This window comes from Ornithodoros turicata, chromosome 5 (assembly GCF_037126465.1).
Source record: "Ornithodoros turicata isolate Travis chromosome 5, ASM3712646v1, whole genome shotgun sequence".
Classification (NCBI taxonomy): domain Eukaryota; kingdom Metazoa; phylum Arthropoda; class Arachnida; order Ixodida; family Argasidae; genus Ornithodoros; species Ornithodoros turicata.
This window is the reverse complement of record NC_088205.1, coordinates 82,940,292-82,959,023: the sequence shown is the minus strand read 5'-3', so window position 1 is coordinate 82,959,023 and position 18,732 is coordinate 82,940,292. Positions and strand designations below refer to the sequence as shown.

Genomic DNA, 18,732 nt, shown 5'->3' with positions numbered 1-18,732 from the left:
CGTACCGGATCCGGAGGGGTCGACGTGGACGAGCCCCAAGTCGGTTGCCGTCTGGTTGCCACTCGTCTCGGTCCCGGAGCTCAGCCCAATTTGACCTGCTCCACCGTCTAGTAGCTGCAAAAGATAGAATCGTTTTGACGGAACATAAGATACTTTTAGGAATATGTTTATGTTTATTATTATGTGGGTCGGAGGAGTAGGGTGCAGAACCCTCAGAGCTCAGAGGAAAGACTATAGTGATGGGCGATACTACCGAAGCATTCGATATTATCGATAGTTTTTGACTATTGATTGTCCAACTATCGAGTGAATCGGAATTTCGATAATATTGCGATAGTATAGCGATAGCGATATATAGGTGCGATATATTCAGCACATCAACGCTAATTCAGCACACCATCTGAATTCGTTTTCTCCTGCAAACTATCAACAGTTTATTCACTCAGAATTAAAAATTTTAGCATGTTCCTTTTGAAAACAAAACCTTCCGAATTTGCGTTTCGCTCCTGCAAACTATCAATAGTTTATTCACTCAGAATTAAAAATTTTGGCAGGTTTCTTTTCAAAACGAAACCGTCTGAATTCGCATTTCGCTCCTGCAAGCTGTCGGTATAGTGTAGTCACTCGAAATTTAAAAGTTTCCACATTTCCGTTGGAAACAAAACCTTCTGAATTCTCGTTTTTCGCATGCAGCTCGACGGTCGCGTTTCGCTCCACCAGAGTATTGAGTATTGATAGTTGCCTCTTGGAAAAAAGAGGAAGATATATGATCATCGGAAATAAAATATGAAACTTAGGAAATATGAAATATCGCTATTTTTCATCTGCACGGGTATAAAGTGGGCATTCCTTAGGAGGAATTTGTGAAACGGAACATGTGTTCTTAATTGTCACTATCCGTATTACTGCAACAGTAATATAAACTACCGTGAGACAGCGTATGCGACTGCTCCGAATAATGTTTAACCACACGCATAGCGCTCAAGAATCCACAAAATTAATTTTTCTGCATGGTTCCCATCCGTTTTCTGGAATGCAGCTCCTCTGTTTTATGTAATCGGTTTTTTCGTGCCAACGGTTCGAAACTATTTCAAAAATTTCAATACTAAATGTACTCGATTATATTGATAATACAACGGGGAGCAGTGACTTGTACATTTTTGCAGCAAGCGGTTTTTAGACTGTGTCGAACTTACGTACTATCGATACTGTTCGGATGACTATTGCCCATCACTAGACGACGACTTGGATTGGATTGGATTGGACTGGATACGAGGAATCACGCGGGGTTCACGCGTTGAAAGGCTGGATTTATCGTATAGGGGATACCGGACGTTGGAAAAGGTGGTGGTGCTGGTGAAAGGGCTTGTCGGCCTCACAGAGGTGGGCAATGTCACGACTGACAGGGAATGTGAGTCCTGGGCCGACTTCTAAGGGAACTGTGCCGACATATATGTCTGAAAGCGTCTGAGGAAAACCCAGGAAAAACCCCACAGCCGGCACCGGGATTCGAACCCGGGTACCTGACATGACCAGCACGCTAACCACTGAGCCAACGGGAGCTGGTGAAGACGTATAGACTCTATAGAGGTACAAAATGGTGTGAAACCGGTAAGGAAGAATACGGCGTGTGAAAGCAACTATACCCTGCCATGCACCAAGTTGCTGGTGCCCTCTGCCGGGTTCCAATGCCGCAACCTTTGGATCAGTACGCGAACACAGTACCAATGGGTGGTTTTCAAGTTGAGAAGTGGCGCTACGCATGCTGGGTCTTCGAACTTCCGGTCCGAAATTGCGCTCAATTGGAGCAAAGCAAAACTTATACCATCTGGCTTAAAAGACAACCAAGATGAGTTTTCCTGGGAATGCCTGCACCCCAAAGAAGTAAGGTACTGTAACAAATACTTCGCACGTACTTTTCTTGCGACAAACATAATATTTCGTAACACATCGTGCATGTTTCGGTTTCGTTCGGCGTGCGCTTCAAAATCGCAATCTTTTGCTGCGGGAAATGCACTCTTACAATGCGGTCAATTTGACGCTTCAAATAACAAAGATAACAGACAACATTTCAGATATGGCACAACAAAATGTGCAGGCAGTATTTTACGCTGCAATCTTCGGCACTCTGACGATAGTACGCATGTAATCGTTTTCTTTTAGTCTGGGAAGAAGCTGTGGCTTTAGTAATATTCTATTCATATTATGAGTTGATAATCTTATCACAGCCACGCACAATTCAACGTGATAAGTACACAGCACGGCATTTGGTGACAAGTGCCTACACCCTTTAGTTCAATTTTCGTTTACGTTGACAACATTTTTCCAAAGGCGGGGGATCCAGGGGTACGCGATACATTATATGTCCCTTTTCCGCAGAATTAGTGCATTTACGCCCGGAACATTAGCTTATTTTTAGGTTGAAAATCGCACTTACTCTATAAGACTCCAGCAGAACTTCGGACCGGAAGCGTAAATCCACGTGACATTGCAACTTCCCTTACGTCATTTTGACAGGAAGTTGCGAACCACCCATTGAGCCACCGAGCCCGGTAATTTGATACAAGCAACATTACTACATCAAACAAAACAAAACATCTATTGCAGCAATGTTGCCATATCATACTGATGTTACATTGCTAATGTCCGCCCTCGTTATATTGCAGCAACGTTATAGAAACAACATTGCAGGAACACTGCATTGACACGTTGCACCAGCATTCCAGGAACAATACTGACCGGTAATCACACTCTCATATCCTATATACAGTATAGAATTCGACATTTTATACATGTGCAGTGCATTGCACTGCACACAAGAAAGTAATAAACGCCGCCGATATGCTTGTCTGCGTCATTTTTCTCCTTTCTGATTATTCTGCTGTCCCTTTTCATATATCGAGCGTCAGCAATGTTCCTGTGACACTGCCACTACATTGTATCAGCAACCTAGCTGCAATGTTCCGTCACAGTTGCATTATAAACATTGTTGCAGAAGCAAACTGACAATGTTTCCAGCAGCATAGTTTCAACATTGAGAAAATGATGTTGCGGTGACGGTTGCTGCAACACACAACATTGCACCGCAACACTTCTGCAACTTTCTGTGTATGTGTGTTGCGTGCCACTGGTAAGCATTTCAACTGGCATGCAGCACGCGCATTGCTTGTGCTGCAAGGCAGTTGAAATGCTTACCAGTAACCTGTACCACAGACAAACTGGGAAGATGAACTTTCCGATTCCAGCATATAGTTTTCGCAAGTGTCAAATCTTGCTACATATTTTCGCGGACCCTTAAAATCCCCTCAAATCAAGGCCTCGCGAACAATAAGGGCATACTACGTACACACACACACAAAAAAAAAAAAAAAAAAAAGAACCGCTTGATGCCTCCGCAAGGTGCTTACGTTTAAGATTGGGTTCTAAAACTCTCGCGTCGCCTCTGTACTGCCCGTTTATTAGGCTTCGCTAAAATCCCCCCTCTCTTCTAAAGTTCCCTATTATTACGTCATTTCGGTGACACAGTTAAAAGATAAATACATAAATGACCAGGAAAGAAAGTTCGTAACAAGTGAACGCCAGCAAGATTGGCCCGTATAGCGAACGAAACGAACGCGCTCGATCACGAGGATGTGTTTTGTCCGAGCCCTAACGACTTCCAGCCCATTAGGTGATTGGGGAGTCATCAGTGATGGCACGTGCGTATAGTAACAGAGTCTTCGCCGAATTAAGGACAATCTTGTCGCTGCTTACAGGAGAGAGATGTGGTCGACGGTTCAGCATCACATGAAGTGTTTTTTTTTTTTTCTTCTTCTTTTTCGTCCTGCGCTAACGAGCTGACAGGACTTGAACTACTACAACGCGAATGGATATATGTGCGACATGAACAAACAATCTTAGAAAATTCAAATAGCAACGCCGACCTGACATACGGGTCGAGAGACCTTTGCTACGTAAGGGGTAGCGCGAAGCTCTCTTTACGTTTTGCGCGTTCGTTGAACCATCGACGCCGAAACTGCCGACGCCGAAAACTGACTGTTACGTGTTTACTAGAACAAGCAGGCGATAAACCTGTCAAGTGGATGTGAGGGCTATTTTTCGGACTTGCAACTCAATTGAAAACGGGCGAAAATTAGCGTAGCGCGAATTGTCTTACCTGTAGCGCCTGGCGGTCGAACGTCGCGGCGTGCACCTGCATGTCTGACAATGACAACTGTTTGACGCCTATGAGCACGCACGAAAGGTCGTCCGCGCAACGTTAATAAGTTATTAACAGAGAGCGAACCAACCGCGTTCGCTGCAGCTTAGGGGTGATTAGCGGTGTTGTTACCGTAATCAACACATTTTTCGATAGCGAAGTGCGGATCGGGATACTCTTTTAAGACGGTATCGGAAAAGAATTATCGATACAAATTTATGTTAACGCAATGACCGTATCGTTATCGATACCGATACTTTTATAGTGCCCTCACCCGTTGATTACCTTTCCTGGTATTTCTTACCTTTATTCATTGTCACTCGCCCACATAGCGCAGACAGTGACAAGGACACCTTTCCGAACGTGCACGCCGTCTTCAAAACAATGAACATAGCGGTTCCCTCTATAGTGCTTCAGCGGAACGTCCGTTCTGTGTCTGTGCAGACACGCTTACAGGAAAGCGCAATAGGATGACAGACGAAAAGTTTCAGAACAAACTATTGATAGAAGTCAACCAAAGTGTCTAAACTTTAATTGTTCCGCTTTTTGTTGCAAAACTGTCTGTCTAATTCGTTATAATCCCAGCGGAATGTTCACGTAAGCGTTTCGATGTTGCGGATTTCATGCAACTTCTTCGTATTTTCAGTAAACGTATCGCATAAAGTATTGCGTTACTTTTGTTTTAGTAACGGTAGCGGTATACTTCGTCACCTTAAAAAAAAGAAGTATCGATATCGGTATTTCGCTATACTTTTCACTCAAGTGGACGTGTATCGGCATCGCGATACAATGGGTATATACAACACTGGTGATTAGTAAATGCTCTCCGCAGCTTAGGAGTTATCTTTCGTTTACCTTCGATATATATTCTGATAAACGGGACAAGGAAATCGAAGCGAGAAAATCATTTTAAGAGCACGTTCCTGTGCAGGATCGATTTTAACTCTCTGTATCCTCGATCACAAACTCGAAATGCAAACGGAGATCGATATTGGGACCTGTGTAGTAAAAAGTAATCACAAAGAAAAGGCAAACTCTACATGGATTCTTATCTAGATGGTCGTGCCCGTCGAAAAGAGGGTCTGTGTTCGCGTTCCTTCTATGTAATCTAGAAATGCGCGTGTATGGAACAGCTGGACATTCGCGGAAATTCGATCAACATGCCGTAATTAAGCCAATGGCGTGCTGGAATAAGTCGGGTCGCGCGACTTGACTGTGACGCCATCTACAGAGGTAATTTCTCCTTCTTTCGTTATAAATCGATGGGTCAAGATTACAAGTGCGCTCGCTTCGGCTTTGTTGGTGTCAAATGCGCAAAATCAGGAAGTATATAAATCGAGTGCTATTCGTCTCTAATCTTCCGGGTGAATTTACCTATTCGGCTGTTATTGGGTTAAAGAAGCTTTTGATCAACGTCGCATCGGTACAGAATTGTAGATTGAAATGGTAATTTGAGGGAAAAGTCCGATCCATGCAGACTACAATTAATTCGGGATTATATCGGGCGGAACGCCGGAAAACCAGGAAATGCCAAGATAATGCAAAACCCCTGCTGTGGAAATTGTACGTCCGTACACAATATTACGACCAGGCGTAAAATAATGTTTTTGAGTGGTAAAATATTGGCTGTATTCCAGAAACTAGGCTGTATTGAAAAACAAATAACAAACAAAGTCTGTCCTGTCCACCTGGTTGTGTTATTTCTCAAACTAAAGGGACCTTTTCCACTTGTTCCGCCGCATCCTACATTATTCATCAAACGAGCAAACAAACAAACAAAACGCCAGGTAAATAGATTATGACAGGATGAAACGTATGGGCAGACTAAGGCTTCACTATAGCAACGCGTGCCTCTACGAAGTCGGAGTTTTACACCGATTTTAGCCGAATACCTCATTTGAAGTTTTCGAACTGAGTTCGTAACTTTCTCATTTGAGGCAGTCTATAAAAAAGCAACGTTGGTGTATCCGGGTTCGGTGACGCGCTTTCTTTGTTATAGAAAGGCTTTCACGAGTAAGGATAAGAAGCTCTATGTTCCCGCACCCTTTCCTATTGTCTAGAGCTCTCGATCCCCCCTACGAGCCGCCCTCAAACGACGCTTTCTCCAGCTGCTGTGCACAGACTTTCCTCTGGCAACTCTACTCGGCCCAGTACGGCACTTTGCACACTGGTTCGTCACAAGACGCGACAACAAGTCTCATGCACAGCTGCTTGTGAGCTCAAGTCTTGCGTCATCTCACCCCTCAGTGCCACCACCCTCACATCTCGCCCTCATGCACCTGACTCTAATCAGTGCTTCGTTTCGCCTCCCTCATCCTTCTCTCATTTCCTTTTTTTTTTTCTATTTCTGACATATGGAATAGCGAGCCGATACACCGTTTGGCTGACTTTTCAGTCTTTTTTTGTCCTCTAATAAATCTGTCCCTCCCCCTCGCAAAGCCACAGTGTTGCTTGGCGGTACTAACAACCAAAAAAAAAGAAAAGAACTTCCTCGTGAGCTCTCGGTACCCTTTCCCCGCCCGTGGTGGTCGCCATTCTTCGTTGCCCGTCAAGGCCCCAAGAATAGAATCACCATAACGGTACCCTACTTTTAAAACAAACAAACCACCAGATGCTAACTTGTTTGTCCCGGATGTTTCGTCGTGGAAAGGAGACTCATTTATAGCGTACCCAATACACGGGGCGTACGGTGGACGAACGAAGAGAATAGGACCCCCCCCCCCCCTTTTGCAAGCACCTTTCGCTCCAAGCACCGATCTATCTACTGATATCAACTTTGCGGATTTGAACTTGGCCGAGGACGCCAGCAGCGTGACGGCAAGGTACAGGCAGACATGTACAAGATACTCAAAAATGTATTTAAGATAAGATAATAAATACTGACGTTAGAATGTAATTAAGATAGAGTATAAATACATGAAAATTAAAGTAATTAAGATAGAGTACAAAATACTTCAAAAAGTATTTGAAATACAATTAAGATACTGTTTATCCTTGAACGCAAAAAGTCACCGGTCACTGGTCAATGCGGCTAGTCGCCGCTATAGGCCTGTACGGCTGGCCAGAGGGCGCGAGTGCGCATTGCTTTCAGAGACGCCTGTGGCAGTTTTGTGCAACTCTGCTAAGTACACGGTGTGCTGTTTGGCATAGCCACACAGTACTTCGTACGGCTGGGATATGCTTCGTCTCTCTTACTCGTTCTCTGAAGTGCGCGGGATTGACGTTTTTTTCTAGTTTTTTTTTCTCTAGTGAACATGTGGATAGTGAATGGCGAACTTGCGAGTAGAGCACCTGAGAAGTAGTTTTTGGGGGTAGGGTGGGGTGAGAATTTTGTTAGGAGTAGCAGAACAAATCGGGAGAAGAGTTCAATTTCTCCTTGTTTTTTTTTTCTTACAGACAAACAAACAAAACGTTTTTTTTTTCTTCTCTCCAGCAAATGTCAAGAAAGGGACGCTACTCGTAAAGCAATACGCAACATAGGAAGGGTTTTGTAATGTGAATATGCAGGATGCAGCGGGATTAGCGGCATGATAGCAGTCTTGCCCCGCTGGTAGTTTTATAGGCTTAGCGCCGTATAGGCAATAGGAAATGTTAAAAGAGCCGCGGTTTTTCCTTTTTTCGAATTATCCACGGCAAATTAAACAAAAGCAAGGCTATGAGATGAAATTCTAGAGCATTATTCATCCTCTGATATGCGATTTGGCTCTGAGTGTCCCGCATAATTCATTTTATCAGCACTACAAACCCGGGAGTTTATCTTGGCGGACCCTGTATATGTCACAAGTCAGTATGTTCTCAATGTTTTATTTCACGTCTCTCGGCACCCCACTTCCATGGAAGTTTAGCAGGCCTTGGTAACATTTGCAGAGCAGTAGGACATTTAACATAGCTACGATTTTATAATCGGTGCCTGGAGGTTGACAAGGGCCCCACACACTTTCATTACTTTACCCATGTGGGGAATTAGGGCAAGCGGTGCGCCGTTGTTCAAGACATTATACAGTTTCAACCTCTGAATTACACGCTCTACATGGATTCTTGTGCTATGACAAGTGTAGAGTTCATGTCCTCTACAGAAAGCTGACCTCCCCCAGTGTTGAATGGTGGCATCAGGAGAACAGCTCCCTGTTCCCCCATTATAGTTTTTATAGCGGGGAAACCCTTGTCGCTCATTACCAGGCAGAACATGTGTGAGAAAACCAGACTGCCTTGTTGTGAGGGAATCTGAGTGCCGTCCCCCATAGGGCTCAGAAACAAACGCAATCACGCCATTGGGAATGATACCCACAAGCCACTTAAGAGTGTATCCCCCCTTATAGTGAGAATAAAGGTACTAATGTTGTTCCTACGAACGCTTGTGGCACGAACGGTAGTGATTAAGCGAAAAACTTGAACCAACACGTGCGACTGTAGCCGAAGCGAATACGAGTGTACTTAGCAGAGTTGAGAGACTGGCCCACCAGGGGAGAAAAGCAGCGCTGCTGTCGCCCCCCGAAACTCCAGCCGAACATGCCTATGTGACATGAATCATCTAAACCCCGCGCACTAAGCAAGCCGCCGCTGTGTGATAGGAGTCATCTAAACATAAGTTCCAAAAAGATGAAAACGAGATACCACATAACTCCACTAAGTATATGTGACCCATACAAAGCAAACTTCTAGCAGGTGCCTGCTCGGCGAGGTCAGAATTCGGCGTCACCACGTCAGGGCACACGTATTAGAACCCTCACTCGCCAAGGATTAGTACACACGGGGCAAGACCTCTAAATGGAGACTTCCAAGAAGGGCCAATGTCCGGGTCAAGTCCGAGACACTCAGGGAATTTCCACTGAACAAGCAAGATAATGGAAAGACAAGACACAGAAAGTTTGAGAGGGAGATCCAAAATATGTAATTAGAGTATTGAGTAGAAAATACCATAAAATGTATTTTAAATAGAGTACAAATACACTAAACAAAAAGTATTGAGTAGAGTACCAAAATGCCACAAATTGTATTTAAAATACAGTATTTTAAATACAATACTCCAAATACGTACAAGTCTGGGTACAGGTTGCTTAGACACACCGTCTTCCGCGACGGACGTTATAGCTATCTCGCGACTTAGAGCCACCAATTATATAATTACTATCGAGCGATAGCAACAGTGCTAACTCTGTGCGCGAAATTCATTTAGGAATTAAAGCTCCATTTGAAATTCGTTTAATTTGAAACAGCTTTTGGTCCCTATAATACGTATTGTCGCCGAATTATGTTTTAATATTTTTTTACGATTTCATTATTTTCTGCGGCTTTCTCGCGACATTTCGCGCCGCGTGACGCAAGTTTGCCTTGGGGCGAGTGTCTGTACCCACGCTATAATAGCACAAAAATAGCGTGTAGCCCCCAAAACCCAGAAGACGATTTGGGTAATGGGAATATACAGTGACGACGCGCAGTTTCATTGGGTGTGTCATTTCAGGTGCTTGGGTATCGTACTTGGGTACTTGATATTGAGTTTCTGAAAAATTGAATTAACCCTAACTGGGTGCTCGGCATATACGGAGAGTGCGTTGCCGGCGTATGCACAACATACCGCAGATGCGTTTCCCCCGAAGTCGACCCAGGACGCCCCTGTCTAGCGACCTTTCTTTCCTCCTGTCCCACTCATAGCCATAGGTGCTTCGCGGTGCTAACATACTGACAAAAGTAAATAATAAATCTATAAAAATAGCGTGAAACGAAAAATGCGCATCAACTATCAGAAAGTACATGGAAAGCGGAAGTCAAGTACGTACTTGTTACTTTTTATTAAATAACGCGGTAATATTACGGTAACAGTATTTGGCACTCCAGGAAGGAATATACTTAGTCTGAAATTGCAGTCTGAGCAGCAATAAATACTGATTATATTATGTATTACTATTGCTTGTACTGCGCGGCACTGATTATATTATACTGATACTGATTATATTATTACTATTGCTTGTACTGCGCGGCACTGACTATATTATACTGATACTGATTATGTTATTACTATTGCTTGTACTGCGCGGCACTGACTATATTATACTGATACTGATTATATTATTACTATTGCTTGTACTGCGCGGCACTCAAGAGAGAGAGAGAGAGAGAAACAGTTGGGTGTAGAAAAGAGGGCTTTTTGGTGAGTACCACTTTGGACAGTGCTCGTTAGTGCATTCCAGCGTGAACGGCACGAAGCGCAACCGGCCGGACGTGACACTTCTTGTTCAGTCACCCCGCACGATGACGTGTCTCGCACCGAAATATTGCTTTTGTGGGCAGCATTGCCTCGAAAAGTGATTGGTGGGAACTCACGAAAGAGTTTCCAACCTCCTTTCGCCATTATCAGGCGCAGGAATTCCAGGTGGACCTCCGAATAAATATGTCTATGTGGAGCTGCCAGTGTATGCGTGCGAATAGAGTTCATTTAGTTTGGCATTTGCAAGTTGTTGCTTCTATTCAATGGACGTCCAGCAACGCACTAAACCTATACTGGCGTGTCACAAACAGTGCTGCCTGTTTTTGTCTTGTCTTTTTATCTTTTCATTTTTCTTTTCCTTCTAGAGGGGTTCATCCATTTAGGGGTTTTTAGCGACCAGCACCATCGCTGTGGTCATCGTCCTTTACGAAGTGCCGCGCCTATAAATGCACGGAGCAGTGCCTACCGTGGATCTTCTAAGAGCCAGACCTGTCTCTCTGTCCTGTTACATGCCTCGTTACAAGTCCTTTATAGGAGTAGCAGAATTTGTCAGGTGACGAATTCAATTCCTTCCTTTTTTTTTTTTTACATTCAAACTCAAACTCAAAGGGCTGCCAGGTCAAAATACTGAAAAGTCGCCAACGCGTGCACCATGAGAAAGTAGCCAAGAGTAGCCAATTTCCCTCGCATGTAGCCAATTCTGTAGCCAGTAGTGTGCAGGCATCGTATCATATGGAATGAGGGACCTTTTAACGAGTGCTAAAACTCCCGGCACACAAACAGCAAACGCAGCTAATACCATGATGACGTAAGCCAGGCCCACGAATGGGAGCGCAGCGCAGGCCATTGTCTCCGAGGTCGTATGCTTGGCGTTCGCACCGCGATATACAAAGTGAAAAAGTCCTCGGTAAATACGCCGACTTTCGCTTACCAGTGTGAGTTCTGACTTGACCACGTTGAGTCAAGCACGGTATTACGCTACTGTAGCTGTACAAACACGTCCGACGCTAACCAGAAACAACATTCCGCGAGCCGATCACAGAGCAGACGACGTCCCCTATAGTATTCCCGTTCGCCCGCAGGCCCGCCCGTCGGTAGGTCGCAAACGGTCGCAAAGGCTACCGAGCTTCAGTCGCTCTCTGATTGGTCTCGTCCGCGCCAAATGGCGCTCGCTGATTGGCCTTGTGCGGGTGACGTCTCCAGAGAGGGGACCGCGGAATACTCTCAATATGCGTCGTCTGCTCTTGCCACGTGTTGCATGAAACTGCACAGGAACAACGCTACCAATTCGCGTCGGATTATCGCCGTTATTGTCAGTGAAACGGCGCTATAGTTTCGGAATCGACCGGGACGGACGCGATGGTCCCTTTAAATGATGATCCGTGGGGAGTTTCATCGCAAGAGGCGATACCCTTTCCCATTGCTGGCGGTGAAATGGAATATTGAGTCGCCTCACAGTGAGGGCCCAAGTCCGACTGTGTTCAAAAACTTTACAAGTACTTTTAGGGCAGGGCGTTGGTGGACTGGATTTGGCCATGTACCCAGCAACTTTGATATATAGCGAGAGTGCGGGGGATTCAGAGACACCGAAAGTGTGAAGGAAACGGGAATGAAATGCATTATGGTGCTGGCACAATGAAAACTATCCCGATTTAGGTGTTCCCAAATGTAGTGCGAAGAAGTATCCACGAAAGTAGCAAGAAAATAGCCAAGTCGCCATTGCCCAAATTTCGGCGCCACAACATTCATTCCGCGTTTTCGGTTTTAATCGAAAAACGCCGAAAAAAATACGCCGGGTAAATTTTCCCTCATTCGGTTTTAATCGCAAAACATCGAATACAGAGGGACATGACAGGGATAAATTGCTGCACATGCCCAGGAAGTAGTTGACAACCGTACAGAAATACGATGGTTGTGAAAAATGTTCGTTTACTTTTCCGTTAGCCGTAAAACGCCAACGCAGCGAACAACGCCATGTTGAATAAGCGTCGTGCGGAAATTACATTGTGATTTCTATTCGCCGATAACTGTCGGGTAAACCATGTACACGCCAAGGAAAACACCGAAAAACACCGATTTCGTGAAAAATCAATAAATATAAAAAAAAACATAGGCCGAATCCGGCCAAAAATAAGAAGCGAAAACGCGGAACCCTATAGTCATAAAGTAGCCAATTTTGCGGAAAGCGGCAAAATCTGGCAACCCTGGTTACGTATCCACGGACATATTCGGGACAACTTCAATTCTCTATTTCGAGGTGCACGCGATAATACGCGAAGAATTGTTCCCCGCGAACAAGGAGACGTCTGTGTTACCCGAGTTCGCATGGGGATGGACACAACGACCATTTGTTCGAGGAAGGGATTTAATCATGGAACTCGTCGATCGAGGCAAAGCATCGATTCCTTTTAATTTTTGCGGATGACAGAACCGTTGTGTGATGCTAATAATATTATCGAGCTGCGCGTTCCCCGAGCCTTGAATTGGGCGCACAACACTGGCGGCTATATTGAATTGCTGTCAGCGATCACTTGGTCGACAGGAAAAGAAATTCATCCAGCTTTCGCAGCGTGTGCAGATGGTGAAGCAATTTTCTCTCGTTCGGGATCTCCGTCGTTCGCTTCCCAGAATCGTCAAAGGATGCCTAATTTCGTCGGCTGTTACTTTCATCTTGATCCACGAAATCTGCCTTTATATTGCCTCGCAATTCTTGTAAATTGTGCTACAATATTTCGCGGGTTGTGGCGCTAGTGGTTCGATCGGCTAACATGAAACAAAATTATTCTCAACGACGGTGGCGATGATAGCAGACCGTTGGTTTATCGGAAGTGTTGCGATAAAGAATATTTCGTTGCTCTACGTAGGCTAACGAAACGGGCGACCTCAAGCGACAATACGTTGAGGGCACAATCGCTAGTCCTGATTAACGGCTATAGTTAAGTCTCGTGACATCACTGCACTGGGTAAGCGTACAGCGCGGAGCGCGCTCTTAGACAGGCCAAACAACTCAACGAAATCTATCTCGTCTGGGTCCTGACGCCTTCGGCTTCGAGATGCACGGTCAGCCGATTGGTTTATCTTCCAAGCGAAGAAGCCATCTTCCGTATAGTATATGCTGTAAAAGTTTTTTTTTTTCGCGCGGAACGATTTTTCGCGTTTTTCGCGAGCGCCATAAATTCGCGAATTTAAGTATACCCGCGGAGAAGATATACTAACGTCACCGAGAAACATGAGGTTGCGTTTTTTGCGAATGTAAGTTCCCACGTCAGCAGTAGCCTCCACCAAAACGCGAAAATATGTTCGACGCGAAATCAACGACTTTTACAGTATAGGAGGGTATGTCTTCACGTGCTATAACGTCACGGGCGTCAGCAAACGGCGGTCTGGTGAGGAGACTGCTGCTCCTTCTGCTCCTCCAGGTGTTTCTCTTTGTTGTGGGAGTTGGGGCTTCCATCTCCCTCAGCTTCCGCCGCCTTCCTCCTCCTTCACTTCTTCTTTCTCGGCTTCTCGCAAATCAAATCAAAGTGCCGAACATGTGGGATGCTTCTTCTGCCTGCATTGCATTGGCTGGTGAATTCTGCCTGTATTGCGTGCATTTCTTCGTTGATTAGGTGCGGAAATGGTCCGTCTAACATAAGAAGTTGCCTACTTAACGACTGGGTTGACGACTCGTTAGGCAGACAGGCTCGATAGATCGCTAGACAAGCAGCAGATTAGGCGCCACTGTGACGTTAACGAAAACAAGGACGTCACGAGTCACGTGAAGTTTGTCGCGTGTCGCAGCTAACGTTGAAAGATGAAAGTCACTGAAAAGGTTAGCCAGCTGTAGGGATCGAACCCACATCTTCTGGATTGCACATTCTTCAGGATTGGATTCTCTTGTGCAGCTAACGTGTTTCGCGATTAGGCCTAGGCACGCGACTAAACTGAAGACATTAAAGAGTTTTAGCGGACCGTTGATAAGGTGGCTTGCGTCGAACCGTATGAACCGGAACCAATCAGTGGATAAGATTCTGAGTGACTCACTATTAGTGAGTTTTAGTATACCGTTGGTAAGGTTATCGTGCCTATCGGAACCAATCGCAGTTATGCGTCACTCAGAATCTTATCCACTGATCGGTTCCGGTTCGACGCAAGCCGCCTTATCAACGCACCTATCTGCTAAGACTCTCTATTAACGAATCGCTTGCTCGCTAGCTCGTTACGACTGCCAGAGATTACGCCAGTGTTCCGTTAATGAAAGGAGCTGCTCACACGTCACCTGAATACTTGTCACGTGTCGAAGTTAGCGAGTGCCCCGCCCCTCGTTAGCCCGTTAGCTGCGCTAGCGATTAAACCTCCAGAATCGCCAACTCGCTGACGGACGCAACGAATCGTAGCCACCATGCCGCAAACAGATAGACAGATAAGTGAGATAAGACAGATATCATAGAAGAGGCGAAACATATAGGACGCAGGCGACCTAGTCCCAGAGTTCCTCAGCTATTCCGAGTCCCTGAGTCCCCCCGAGCTAGTCCCTGAGTCTGTGGAAACACGAAAAACACCACCTATTCGGCGGCCGTTGGTTATAGGTGACCGTCATTGAGTCCGTCCGTTCAGTTCAGTCGTTCAGTGATACCTACGTCCAGAAACAAACAACACGCAAAATGCGCTCACGGTAATAGAGAATCGGATGATGGAATAATAATTCCAACTGGACCATGTCTCTCCTTGCCACGCACTGGCTACTGACCTTAACAACAGAAGAAACAATTTGACCTCGACCAACAAACTTTTTTTTTTTTTTCTATAGTGGAAGGACGCCGAAGAAAGCGCTTTACTGGCATAATCAATTGGATCGATCCTAATTCCAAGTCCGATTTTGTGACAGACACCACCACGGTTCTTCAACTGCTCCTCGCAACAATGCCATTTCGATCGCGTTTCGAATGCGTGATTTGTGCATTTGGCATTATGACTTTGCGCTACGACGTTAAATCGCTTTGAAATTAAGCGGAATCGAATCTCCTTCGGAGCTTTATGCGTGTTCTTATATGTTCTATCTGCATTGGATATAATAGCCGAACGTGACGTGCCGGTGCGGATAAGCTCTTATCGGGTAACGCCCTGCGTCTATAGAATCCACGTGGACCAGAAAGCAGCGATTGCGGCGAAAAGTAGTCGCAGTTGCCATCCCTGTTCGTGACTACTTAGATGAAATGGGACTACTATATACGTTGTGTGTTTGTCTGTGTAGAGGGCGCGGCGCTTGAGTTACAAATTCAGAGTATTGCATGTTCTCATTGCAATAACGTATTACATACTCACGTCAATACTGAACTACAAATTCAGTGTCCACTCCAAGTCGCTTTGAATATCGTTCGATTCTTCGTTGCACGTTCTATAAAAACAGTTACCACAAACGAAACTACATTTGCAAATACTACAAATTAGCATCGCTCTAATACGTATCACGCGTAATGTAATGCCATGTTCAGACAAACAGACTGCCGCACAAATTTCATACAGGAGAGACATTGACACGGCATCTACCAGGGTCCAAGGGAAATGGGTAGATGCAGCCCTGGAATGAGTCAGCGTAAATGAAAGTCAGTAGGGAACACTGGTTTGGTGGTTGCTCATCTCTTATGTAGGCACTACATTAGGAACTCTCTCCTGGTTATCTTAGGCTGATTAGATTGAACTCTTGCACAGGCGGAAAGTATCCGATCCTCCTATAGAAACGAGGAAACAAGGTTGAAAAGGGAATCAAACCCACCTCTCTTGATTAAAGACGGAGGCAGCGCCTCACACTGTTACCCGATGCACTCTGTTGTATGAGAGGAGCAAAAATTTAAAAGAAATTATAAAAATTTTATATTTATAAATTTAAAAAAAATTAAGAAGAACAAGCCGTGTCCCGTCAAGCTGCCTCTTGAAGGGATATATGGTTCGTAAGCCTGAGAATCCGGCCTTGTTGGTTGTAATTCACGATATAAAAGCGGTAAAAACCTTACGTGCAGTCCTTAACTGTGCCGTGTGTCGTCCCTTTTCATCACTTCTAAGAACTGCACTGTGAGATTTTTACCGTTTTTATCACTAATATATGGTTCGTTAAAACTCCAGGGTAATTATACGAGCACCAATATTTGATTTGTTTTGTGCCCACAGTAATGTCCGGCCGCAAAGCTTGTCCAAACTTTGGCCTCATTTTTGTTCACATGGGCGACTTACGAATAATAAGGGTAGTGTGACGTGCTTCCGTCCGCTCGGGAATTGCGCAGAGAACACACGCAAACCTCATCAGGCGGGGCGGGGGTTCATTCCAGAGTGCATCAGTAAATGAACAAAGAGCCGTCGAGAACAAACGCGCTGTGTAGCTCATGAATTCGTAAAAAGGCATCTTTCAGGTGGTACTGCACCATCAAAATTTCAGATGTTTTGCAACGAAAGTATGTCACTCTCAACTCGCAATTATTTAAAGAACGTTCCATCCAGATAGTCTAGAAAAGGTGCTCGTCCTCGTTTGCTCTATAAATAGAGGACGGTTCTTTCAATCGACATCATGCGAACCTGCGCATTCAAAGTTTCACGTCAAACGGTGACCAATTTGCCTGTCACTATGTGCTGCACGACTGTGTGGCTTCACCGTATAACACCTGTCACATAACGACAGTAAAATGCGAGGCGGTGGAACGTCACGTGTCTACGAGAGCCAATAAGAATGGCTCTGACCTGTGACGTCACAGTTGAACGCAGAAGCTCGCTCGGGGGTCGGTACGTCGGCCGACAGGTAGAAAACTAATGCTTTTTTTTTCTCTCTCTCTCTCAAATATGCTGGCGTACATGCAGCACAATCCTATATAATGAACCGCATGTATGAATTCCCTTCTTGAATGATCGGCGGTTTATTTCGTCTCCATGTTGCAGGTTCCAACCCTGCCGAGGACGCGACAAACTAGGCGTCAGGATACTCCATCGCTAATCTGCTGGGATTTGGATGCAGCGTAAAAAACGCTAAAAAAAAACTGCACCTTAAAAAACGCAAATTAACCCAGAAACCGTGCTGGGTCTCGCAACGTATAAAACCCAGCCACTATATTAGCAAATTCACCAAATCTTCCCGAGAGTAATTTATTTCTGTCGTTGGCTGACGATTCATCGTGGTGGAGAAAATTAATTACGAGGGCGCATAATTAGCCCGAACCACAACGCTTCTTTTTACCGGGTTTGGTTCCGGATCGTTTGGAGTTGTTACTGATGAGTGATGACATCAACTGCCGTATAGTGATACGTTGCTGCTGCTGTCTGCGGAGGGAAAGGACGCTCCCTTAATTAAGTTACGTCGAAGTTCCCCTAAATGAAAATGAAGAAATATGGAATTTGATATGGGGTTCCACTATCTCGTTTTTACTTTATTTTTTACCTACCTCGGTGGATCAGGGTTGCAAGTCGGACACCAGCAACTTTGTGGCACGGTACACATTGCTCGGACACACGCGAGGGACGTTAAAATATTGAGCGGACATCTCGTAGTGTCCTCTGGAGGCAATGTCACTTTCTATGAACGTCTATTAACGTAATTCGCAGTCGGCCTTGACCGCTTAGCCCGCTTGACCTTTACAAAAATTGGACTTCGGTTGGTGCAATTAATTCGCTCGATACTTCTCCTCGTGCCAATTTAATTTCTCGGCTGTCATCTCGTCTTCTGTTTGAGTCCAGTTAACACGATTACTGTTCAAGCTTTTTCCAACTTGTCAGAAGACGTTGGGGGATTTATCCCGGACGGCTTTTTCTCTTCTTCTTTTTTTATTTCTTTTGCTCCTCTGGCTCTGTCGCTAAGGGACTGTACGCTCTCTCCGTTTGTGTCCACAGTTGAATTTTCAAAGTAATCAAAGCCGTCCACTATTTGTATTTTTTTATTCCACCTACCAGGGCCTCACCGACGGAGCCACCATCCTTTTTCAAGAACGTATGCAAACGGTAGATTAACGCAGACTGCCTCTTCGCTACACTGCACGCGCGTTAGTGGGGCCGGAAAATGCGATGAACTTGTCCTGCACAAAAATTTAGGCCTTGAAAAGCGGGTGCTGTTTTTCGCATATATAATTAGGCTCGTGTCATAAAAGAATGTTTTTTTCTGGATATAACATCAGTATCCCAGAATAGCCGCTATGTGTTTCGAATACAGGTTTAGCTTTACGTGTACACAGTTGGGAACTGAATTAGTGCCAGTGCATATATGATCGAAAAGGTGCGCATGGTGTGTTCACCGCACTCTTTGCGTTGTGCTCGCTTTTTGACGTACACTTAACGTCTTTCTGGTCGTTTACGTAAATGGCATCTGAGG

The 18,732-nt window shown here is 45.0% G+C and overlaps 2 protein-coding genes across 4 annotated transcripts in view; one reads left to right on the top strand and one right to left on the bottom strand.

The window, feature by feature from the left end:
- The window catches only part of LOC135395022 (cystinosin homolog), a 46,429-nt gene that overhangs the window by 13,393 nt on the left and 14,304 nt on the right, over positions 1–18,732 (top strand). The window contains exon 1 of one of the 2 annotated variants that reach the window (XM_064626194.1): positions 10,776–10,956. The exons of the other annotated variant lie outside the window; for it this stretch is intronic. The gene's annotated coding sequence lies outside the window, so the exon portion shown is untranslated. Of the gene's footprint in view, positions 1–10,775; positions 10,957–18,732 lie in introns of those variants that run through there. 2 annotated transcript variants of the gene reach the window in all.
- Positions 1–18,732, bottom strand: part of LOC135395023 (uncharacterized) — a 30,407-nt gene that overhangs the window by 7,778 nt on the left and 3,897 nt on the right. Inside the window, exons 1-2 of one of the 2 annotated variants that reach the window (XM_064626196.1) lie at positions 4,157–4,181; positions 6–114 (exon numbers count right to left, since the gene is read on the bottom strand). The gene's annotated coding sequence lies outside the window, so the exon portion shown is untranslated. Of the gene's footprint in view, positions 1–5; positions 115–4,156; positions 4,182–18,732 lie in introns of those variants that run through there. The other variant, XM_064626195.1, reaches the window with a different exon arrangement.